This window comes from Bos indicus, chromosome 18, assembly GCF_029378745.1.
Source record: "Bos indicus isolate NIAB-ARS_2022 breed Sahiwal x Tharparkar chromosome 18, NIAB-ARS_B.indTharparkar_mat_pri_1.0, whole genome shotgun sequence".
Taxonomy (NCBI): domain Eukaryota; kingdom Metazoa; phylum Chordata; class Mammalia; order Artiodactyla; family Bovidae; genus Bos; species Bos indicus.
In genome coordinates this window covers 63,359,415-63,370,053 of record NC_091777.1, presented here as the reverse complement: position 1 = coordinate 63,370,053, position 10,639 = coordinate 63,359,415, and positions in this window count along the sequence as shown.

Below are 10,639 nucleotides of genomic sequence, written 5' to 3'. Positions count from 1 at the left end.
ACCCCCACCCCCAACCTCAGCTTGCACCTTTTCTTCCAAATGATACTGGTACAATTACACCACACACACACACACACACACACACACGGAAAATGGGCCATTTAACATTTGTGTGCTCTCTCATATCAGCTCTTCTGAGAACACTCAGACTCAACAAGTTCCTTTTGTACTCCCAATCGAAAGTAGACACAAAGGTAGACACTATCATTTCCATCACTTGTTAATGGGTTTTTGCCTTATTAAGGGGCAATTTTCATAAGAAAAATCCACATAAATCATTTAGAATGCTGGTTGACACACCCATATCAGAATAATTGAAGGTCAAAATTATTTATTTTTAATTAAAAAAATCAAATTTATACTGTCATTTCCCTTTTCTCTATAGCATCTAATATAATATGACCTTCATAAAGTTTTCTTATCATACAGTTTCTTGCTTATATCTTCCATTTTTTCTTAAAAATAAAATCATCACCCTTGAACAGTGGACAGCACTGTACATGACCACATCAATTCCCCCTGTCCCCTTCAGTAAGCCCCTGTGTCCCAGGGTTCTATGGAATGTTCTTTTCTCTCTAGAATGTACCTGCTCCTACCCATGGCTCTCCAGCTCCTCAAGCAGCTGTTCTCTCAAGTAGTGTAGACGTTGTTGTCATTGTTCGGTCACTAAGTCATGTGTGACTTTTGCAACCCCATGGACTGCAGCATGCCAGGCTTCTCTGTCCTTCACTATCTCCCACAGTTTGCTCAAACTCAAGTCCATTGAGTCTTGATGTCATCCAACCATCTCATCCTCTGTCGCCCTCTTCTCCTCTTGCCCTCAATCTTTCCCAACATCAGGGTCTTTTCCAATAGTCAGTTCTTTGCATCATGTGGTCAAATTATTGCAGCTTCAGCTTTAGCATCAGTCCTACCAATGAATATTCTCAGGGTTGATTTCCTTTAGGATTGATCGGTTTGGTCTCCTTGCTATTCATGAGATTCTCAAAAGTCTTCCCCAGCATTACAGTCTAAAAACGTGTTCCTCAGTGCTCAGCCTTCTTTATGTCCAACTCTTACATCCATATATGCCTACTAGACACACCATAGCTTTGACTATAAGGAACTGTGTTGGCACAGCACTTTCTAATACAGTGTCTAGGTTTGTCACAGCTTTTCATCAAAGGAGAAGGGTCTTTTAATTTCATGGCTGCTGTCACTGTCCACAGTAATTTTGGAGCCCAAGAAAAGAAAATCTGTCACTGTTTCCACTTTTTCCCTAATATTTTTTTTTCTTTTTTTGCCATGAAGTTCTTGGACCAGAGTTCAGGAGCTTCATTTTTTAAAATGTTTACAGTGTAGACATGGAACCCAGTTATTTTCTTGTTTCTTCTATTTTAAAAATAATTGATTATTAGCATTTGATGCCCTCATTCTGCAGAATCTGAGTTCTTCGAGCACCTACAGAAGATGGGTTTACCTGGGTCATGGGTGTATTTCTGTTGTGTAGCATCAATGCCTGGTACAGAGTAGGTGCTCTGCAATAATTTGTGAGCTGACTGAAGATGAGAAGTAAATTCCATTTCTGGAGGGGACTGGGAAAATAAAGTTCTGAGTTGTATTTGGAGCCAGACTGTCCGGGACTGACTCAGGGCGAGAACCTGGGTCCCACCCTCTAGAGCAGGCAGTCAGACTGGGCAGAAAAAGAGCTGAGACCTCAGGTCTGGGCTGAGATGCCTCCTGAGCCCTGCCTGGAGACATCGGCGCCAGGTCCATGGAGGGGCAGCCCTGTTGCTGCAGGTCCACAGCTGTGGGAACCCTGAAGGGTTGCAGTCGCCCCCCAGGGACCACATCCTGTTTGTCCTCTAAGGCCCTGTGGTCTCTTCATCTGCACAGGGCGGGGGCAGCTGGGAGGCCAGAGCTGCAGACATGACTTTTATCCTCTCTGAGCTTCTCCTCCTTGTCCAGATGTGATGGGCAGGGAGGGAACCGCATGAGGGCACGGGATGCCCACTCCGCCCCCAGTTCATGGGAACCTCAGTGCTTGAGCACTGGAGGAGCCAGGGATCCTGACGGGGAGAGAATCAGCCCAAGCTTTTGGTGGCAAATCTCTCACTTTCAGAGCTGAGTCTGGGCCAGAGGACCCCAAGCCCTGCAGATGAGTCTTCCCACGGCTCCTGGGTCCCCATGTCTCACTTCAGTCCCAGGAAATCGGTGGGGGAGGAGGTGGGGGCACTGGGATTCTAGAGTGATGCTGGTGAAACCTGGAAGGGCTCCTGAGCTGACCTGGGGAGTGAGGGGTGGGGAGGTCCTTGGACTCAGCCTCTGACTCCCTTCCAGGGACCTTCCACAAACTCACCATCTGGGCTGAGAATCTCTTGGGCAGTTCAGGGTGCCCATGTGATACACCATATGCACAGATGGACTGTGAGAGTGAGTACGCAGACAATCAGAGATTATACTGCAGTTGGCCTGCACTATTTGAAGAAAGAAATGGCAATGCATTCCAGTATTCTTGCCTGGAAAATCCCATGAATATTGGAGCCTGCCAGCCTACAGTCCATACGGTTGCAAAGAGTTGGACATTACTGAGTGACTTCATTTTCTTTCATTTTATTTTAAAATTTATTTGTTTTACTGGTTCCATTTTTTAATCTCATAATATTTATATTTTATTGAAGTGTAGTTGACTTACAATGTTTCAGGTGCACAGCAAGGTGATTTTCAGTTATACAAGTATGCATACATTATTTTGCAGATTACTTTCCATTTTAGGTTATTTCAAGATATTGACTATAGTTCCCCATGCTATACAGTAAATCTTTGTTGCTTGTTGCATATTTTTTTTTTAATTAGAAATCTAGCATTGTATTCGTACTTCTATTTTTAAATTTATGGTATATTCCACATCAGTGTTATGCTACACTAAAAGTAATGTTTTATGTTATGTACATTAAAAGTAAACGGAAAACAATGGCAATGTTAATTGTGGGAGGAAATATTGACTCGCATTATGTTACTGATGGGCTTTCCTGGGGACTCAGATGATAAAGAATCTGCCTGCAGCACAGAAAGATCTCCTGGAGAATGAAATGGCAACCCACCCCAGCATTCTTGCCTGGAGAAGCCCCATGGACAGAGGAACCTGGCGGATTGCAGCCCATAGGATCACAAAGAGTCAGACACGACTGATGGACTAAACTATTCTCAAGGCTCTGACTTGAAAGGTATAACACTTTCCCATTCATATAGAGATAAAAAGTGGCAGAACAGACAGAACCTTTTGTCTTGTCAGGGGCTTAAAGGGACATTATGACCAGACATGCATGGACAGCTTCAAGAACAGAGGATTCCAGGATTAAAAGATTTCCCAGTGGAGGGGACGTAAGTATAGCTATGGCTGATCCATGTTGATGTATGGCAGAAACTAACAATATTATTCAGTTCAGTTCAGTCGCTCAGTCGTGTCCGACTCTGCGACCCCATGAATTGCAGCACTCCAGGCCCCCGTGTCCATCACCAAGGAGTATTACTCAGCCATTAAAAAGAATGCAGTTGAATCAGTTCTAATGAGATGGATGAAACTGGAGCCTATTATACAGAGTGAAGTAAGTCAGAAACTAAAACACCAATACAGTGTACTAACACACAAACATGGAATTTAGAAAGACGGTAATGATGACCCTATATGTGAGACAGCAAGAGACACAGATGTAAAGAACAGTCTTTTGGACTCTGTGGGAGAGGGTGAGGGTGGGATGCTTTGAGAGGGTAATGTTGAAACGTGTATATTATCATATGTGAAGTGGATCACCAGTCCAGGCTTGATGCATGAGACAGGGTGCTCAGGGCTGGTGCACTGGGATGACTCTGGGGGATGGGATGGGGAGGGAGGTGAGAGGAAGGTTCCAGATGGGGAATACATGTGCGCCCATGGCTGATGCATGTCAATTTTTTGCAAAAACCACCACAATATTGTAAAGTAATTAGCTTCCAATGCAGAGTTCCTAAGAATAGCAAGGAGAGATAAGAAAGCCTTCCTTAGCAATCAATGCAATGAAATAGAGGAAAACAACAGAATGGGAAAGACTAAATATCTCTTCAAGAAAATTAGAAAGGCCAAGGGAAGATTTCATGCAAAGATGGGCTCGGTAAAGTACAGAAATGGTATGGACTTAACAGAAGCAGAAGATATTAAGAAGAGGTGGCAAGAATACACAGAAGAACTGTAGAAAAAAAAGATCTTCACGATCCAGAAAATCATGCTGGTGTGATCACTCATACTCACCTAGAGCCAGACATGCTGGAATGTGAAGTCAAGTGGGCCCTAGGAAGCATCACTATCAACAAAGCTAGTGGAGGTGATGGAATGCGGGGAGCTGCCCGTGAGAACGGGGTCCTTTGTCTGAAGGACACAGCTCTGGGAGCTGCCTCAGTCCTTGAGGGTTTGCTTGCAAACATAGCTCTCTGTCCCGCCACCCCAGAGATTAGGCGACTATCTACTGCAGACACCTGGAGTTCTGGGCAAACTTCTCATGCACAGGGAAATGTTATCTGGTGTAAGAAATAATAGCAGGGTGCCATTCCCATGCTCTCAAGATTTCTTGTGACTTTTTGTAAGATGTATAGGTCAACCAAGAAAAAAGTTAACTGTCTTGTCTTTCTCACGCTCTCCTGTATAAATATGAGATGCTGAATAAAGTCGTGGTCAGACTGCTTCCCTTTGTGGAGACCTGTCTGAACCTCTCGACCGCATCTTTGTTGTAGAATTTCTTTTGCTGTAGTTTTCTTTCTCAGCCACGCCGTGCACGTTCTCGGGACCTGATTGACTTTGCCGGCTGGCTCCGGCAATGGAATTCCAGTTGAGCTATTTCAAATCCTAAAAGATGACACTGTGAAAGTGCTGCACTCAATATGCCAGCAAATCTGGAAAACTCAGCAGTGGCCACAGGACTCGAAAAGTTCAGTTTTCATTCCAATCCCAAAGAAAGGCAATGCCAAAGAATGCTCAAACTACTATTGCACTCATCTCATCCACTAGTAAAGTAATGCTCAAAATTCTCCAAGTCAGGCTTCAGCAATGCATGAACTGTGAATTTCCAGATGTTCAAGCTGGTTTTAGAAAAAGCAGAGGAAACAGAGATCAAACTGCCAACATCTGCTGGATCATTGAAAAAGCAAGAGACTTCCAGGAAAAAACATCTGCTTTATTGACTATGTCAAAGCCTTTGACTGTGTGGATCACAATAAACTGTGGAAAATTCTGAAAGAGATGGGAATATGAGACCACCTGACCTACCTCTTGAGAAACCTGTGTGCGGGTCAAGAAGCAACAGTTAGAACTGGACATGGAACAACAGACTGGTTCCAAATAGGAAAAGGAGTATGTCAAGGCTGTATATTGTCACCCTGCTTATTTAACTTATATGCAGAGTACATCATGAGAAACACTGGGCTGGAGGAAGAACAAGCTGGAATCAAGATTTCTGGGAGAAATATCAATAACCTCAGATATGCAGATAACACTACCCTTATGGCCAAAATTGAAGAAGAACTAAAGAGCCTCTTGATGAAAGTGAAAGAGGAGAGTGAAAATATTGACTTAAAGCTCAACATTCAGAAAACTAAGATCATGGCATCTGGTCCCATCACTTCATGGCAAATAGATAAGCAGATAGTGGAAACAGTGTCAGACTTTATTTTTCTGGGCTCCAAAATCACTGTAGATGGTGATTGCAGCCATGAAATTAAAAGACACTTACTCCTTAGAACGAAAGTTCTGACCAACAAAGACAGCGTATTAAAAAGCAGAGACATTACTTAGTCAACAAAGGTCCATCTAGTCAAGGCTATGGTTCTTCCAGTAGTCATGTGTGGATGTGAGAGTTGGACTATAAAGAAAGTTAAGCGCCAAAGAATTGATGCTTTTGAACTGTGGTGTTGCAGAAGACTCTTGAGAGTCCCTTGGACTGCAAGGAGATGCAACCAGTCCACCCTAAAGGAGATCAGCCCTCGGTGTTCATTGGAAGGCTTGATGTTGAAGCTGAAACTCCAATACTTTGGCCACCTGATGCGAAGAGCTGACTCATTTGAAAGGACCATGATTCTGGGAAAGATTGAAGGCAGGAGGAGAAGGGGATAACAGAGGATGAGATGGTTAGATGGCATCACTGACTACAATGGGCATGGGTTTGGGTAGACTCCGGGAGTTGGTGATGGACAGGGAGACCTGGCGTGCTGTGATTCATGAGGTCACAAAGAGTCAGACATGACTGAGCAATTGAACTGAACTGAACTGAAAATAAATAAACTAATTAAAAAAAAAGAAGAAGAAGAAGAAGAATCCTCTCCAGCACCACAGTCCGAAAGCATCAGTTCTTCAGCACTCAACCTGTTTCAGTGCTTGGGCAGCTGGAGGAACTGGGGACCCTGATTGGGAGATAATCAGCCGAAGGTTCCAGTGGGAAATCTCACTTCCAAGGCTGAGTCTGGGCCAGAGGACCCCGAACCCTGCAGGTAAGTCCTCCTGGGGCTCCCAGAACCCATGTCTCACTTGAGCCCTGGAAACTTGGTGGTGGGTGAGGTGGGGTTACTGGGATTCTAGAGTGATGCTGGTGAAACCTGGAAGGGCTCCTGAGCTGAGCTGGGGACTGAGGGGTGGAGAGGTCCTAGGACTCAGCCTCTGACTTCCTTCCAGGGACCTTTCACAAACCACCATCTGGGCTGAGCCAGTATTGGGCAGTTTCAAGATGCCCATGTGAATACACTGTATGCAGAGTTGGAATGTACAAGTAAGCACATAGGACATCAGGGAGTATGCTGTAGTTTGCTTGCACTATTTGGAGAAGGAAATGGCAAGGCATACCAGTATTCTTGCTTGGAAAATCCCATGGATGGAGGAGCCTACCAGGCTAGAGTACATGGGGTCTCAAAGAGTCAGACACAACCAGAAAACTTTACTTTCTTTCATTTCATTTTAAAATTAATTTATTTTGCTAGTTACATCTTTAAATTTCATAATATATGCATTTTATTGAAGTGTAACTGACTTAGAATGTTCCAGGTGCACAGTAAGGTGATTCAGTTATACATATACACACATAGTTTTTTCAGATTATTTTCCATTTTGGTTATTACAAGATATTGACCATAGTACCCTGTGCTATGCAGTAAATCTTTGTTGTTTGTTGCATATCAATTTTTAGTTTAATTAGAAAGCTAGCATGCTATTCATACTTCAATTTTAAAATTTAAGATATAAATTCCACATTAGTGTTATGCTACACTGATAGTGAAAGCATGATGCCAAAATCCCACCACGTCCACGTTAAAAGTAAGTGGAAAGCAATAGCAATGTTATGTGGGAGGAAATATTGAATCTCATTATGTTACTGGTGGGCTTCCCTGTTGACTCAGATGATAAAGAATCCGCCTGCAATGTGGGCGACCTGAGCTCAAGCCCTCGGTTGGGGAAGATCCCCCATGGAAGGAAATGGCAACCCACTGCAGTATTCTTGCCTGGAGAATCCCCATTGACAGAGGAGCCTGGCGGGCTGCAGCCCATGGGATCACAGAGAGTCAGACACGACTGAGCGACCAAGCACAAGCACAATGTTACTGGTGGGAGGACAAGTGATTGCAGTAGTTGGGGAGTCGATAACATTTATCCGTTCAAAGGGAGAGCCACACATCTCTGGACCTGACTTCCCATTGCATCTGTTCCTTCAGCTCTAACCCTTGCGCTCTGCTGTCTGTGCTTAGTCATGCTGACTCTTTGGTAAAAGAATGTTGCCTAGAGCTTGTAATATAGGAGAACCCATTCTCAAGGCTGGAGAAGTAAATGGCAGCACACTCTAATATTCCTGCCTGGAGAATTCCATGGACAAGGAGCCTGGTGGCCTACAATCCTTAGGGTCGCAAAGAATCGGACGTGACTGAGGGACTAAGACTATTTTCAAGGTTCTGAACTTGAAAGGTATAACACTTTCCCATTCGTATAGAGATAAAAAGTTACATAACAGACAGAAACTTTTGTCTTGTTGGGGACTTAAAGGGATATTATGACCAGATGTGCATGGACAGCTTCGAAAACAAAGGATTCCAGCATTAAAAGTTTTCCACAGTGGTGGGGACGTAAGTATAGCTATGGCTGATCCATGTTGATGTATGGCAGAAGTCATCCCAGTATTGTAATTGTCCTTTAATTAAAAATAAATAAATTAAGGGGGGGGAAAGCTTGGACAGGAATTCTCTGGTGGTCCAGTGGTTGGGAATCTGCCTGCCCAAGTAGGGGACACTGGTTCAATCCCCAGAATGGGACTATTCCACATCCCATGGGGCAAGTAAGCCCGTGGGCCACAAGTCCATGTGCCTATAGTGGGTGCTCCACAACAAGAGAAGCCACAGCGATGAGAGACTCTGCACCACAGCAAAGAGCTGCCCCCCTTCCTGCAACTAGAGAAAGCCAGTGCACAGTGATGAAGACCCAGCACAGCCATTAATTAGTTAATTAGAACACTGCAACAACCAGCTACACCTCTTCCCCTTTTAGTGTGTGTGTGTGTGTGTGTGTGTGTGTGTGTAAGTGTGAAAGTATGAGTTCACAGGTGGGTATTTAACCTGTATTTTTCTCTCCTCTCCTTGGAAAATTCTTCCCCATAGGGTTATTTTACATTCAGTAAACACTGTTGGACCATCCCACCCCTTCAAAAAAAAGCCCATCTAACTCAGATAAGATGATTCTTTGGGGCACGAGTTCACCATCTTTTTGGTCTGCTGGCTTTCCAAATAAGGTCACTATTCCTTGCCCAAAGACCTCATCATTCTGCCCAATGACAAGCAACGTGAGTTTGGACTCAAAGCACACTCATGAGACATTGGCAGAGGTGTCATTCATTGTAGACAAAATCCATAGACGTCACGCTCACAATTGGTATGTGTGGTTTAAAGAAGATATACAGATTGCCAATAGGCATATGAAAAGATGCTCAGCATTGCTCATTAGTAGAGAAAGGCAAATCGACACTGCAAGGAGGTACCACCTCATACCAATCAGAATGGCCATCATTAGACAGTTGATGAATAATAGATGCTGAGAGGGTGTGGAGAAGAGGGAAACCCTCTTACACTGTTGGTGGAGTGGAAACTGGTGCAGCCACTGTGGAAAACATTATGGAAGTTCCTCAAAAAACCAAAAACAGAATTTCCACATGATCCAACAATTCCAATCCAGAGCATATATTTGGAAAAAAAAACTATACCTTGAAAAGATTCATGCACCCCTATGTTCATAGCAGCACAACTTATAATACCCAAGACATGGAAACAACCTAAATGTCCATCGACAGATGAATGAGTAAAGAAGATGTTGTATGTGCCTATACACACACACAATGGAATACTACTCAGGCATTTTAAAAATGAAATTATGCCTTTTGCAGCAGCATGGATGGACCTGGAGATTAACATATTAAGTGAAGAAGACAGAAAGAGAAAGACAATTTTCAGGTGATATCACCCATATGTGAAATCTAAAAGGAACATATCAATGAAACAGGAACAGACTCAGAGACAGAGAATAGGCTTGTGGTTGCCAAGGAGGGAAGGACTGGGAGCTTGGGATTAGCAGATGAAATCTATTTATACATAGAATGGATAAAGAACGAGGTCCTACAGTATGGCACAGGGAATTCTATTAGGTATCTTGCCATAAGTCATAATGGAAAAGAATATACATGTCAAGCTGAATCCATTTGCTGTACTGCAGAAATGAACTATACTTCAATAATTTGTCTTAATTTTTTAAATTTTGTGGTTTCTACATCTGCAATGGAACATTACATGGCAGTAAAAATGCACAAACTGAAAGGACCAAGAATACACATCAATTCTGAAACATGATGTTAAGTAAATAAGAGGAAATTTTAAGAAGGGTGACTGTACTGTTACTCCATTACATACATAATAATCAAGAGGAGACCAGATTTATTACTTAGGGAGCATCACTAATGTTAACAACCCCCACCCCCAGCAAAATGGTGTGGAATCGCTGCCCTTACTGAGGTTCTTTCCTGTCTATGAACAACAGCTGAACTGGGTGTATGTCTGCCCTTGGAGTCCTGAAACAGCTGGGCCATTTTGCCCCAGTTTGGAGTTGATTGTTGTGGACACGCCCCTCACTCCAGCATTCTGGAGCTTGGAAGTCCCTACTTGACATATTTTGTGTTCATCTGAGTACCTAGGAAGCAAGGTTTTTCAGGCAGAACAAATCCCCCTCCCAAAAAAACACCACAGTCATCTTTACACACATTATCTTTGTGTACATGTGTGGTCCTTGGATTGGAAAGGGAGGAAGAGAGAGAGACAGAGAGAGTGTCTGTGTGCAAAGTTTCCACTCACAGTTACAAAATAATTTCAGATGAAGAAGAGTCAGAGAAAGACAAATATCACATGATATCGCTTACTTGTGACATCTAAAAAAATGAACTTATTTACAAAACAGACTCACAGAGAATGAACTTATGGCTACCAGGGGGGATAGTGTCAGGGGAAGACTGGATTGGAAGTTTGGGACTCACATATACACACGGCTATATTAAAAATGGATGACAGTTACTTTAAAATATGTGTTGGTTTTGCCATACATCAACCTGAATCTGCC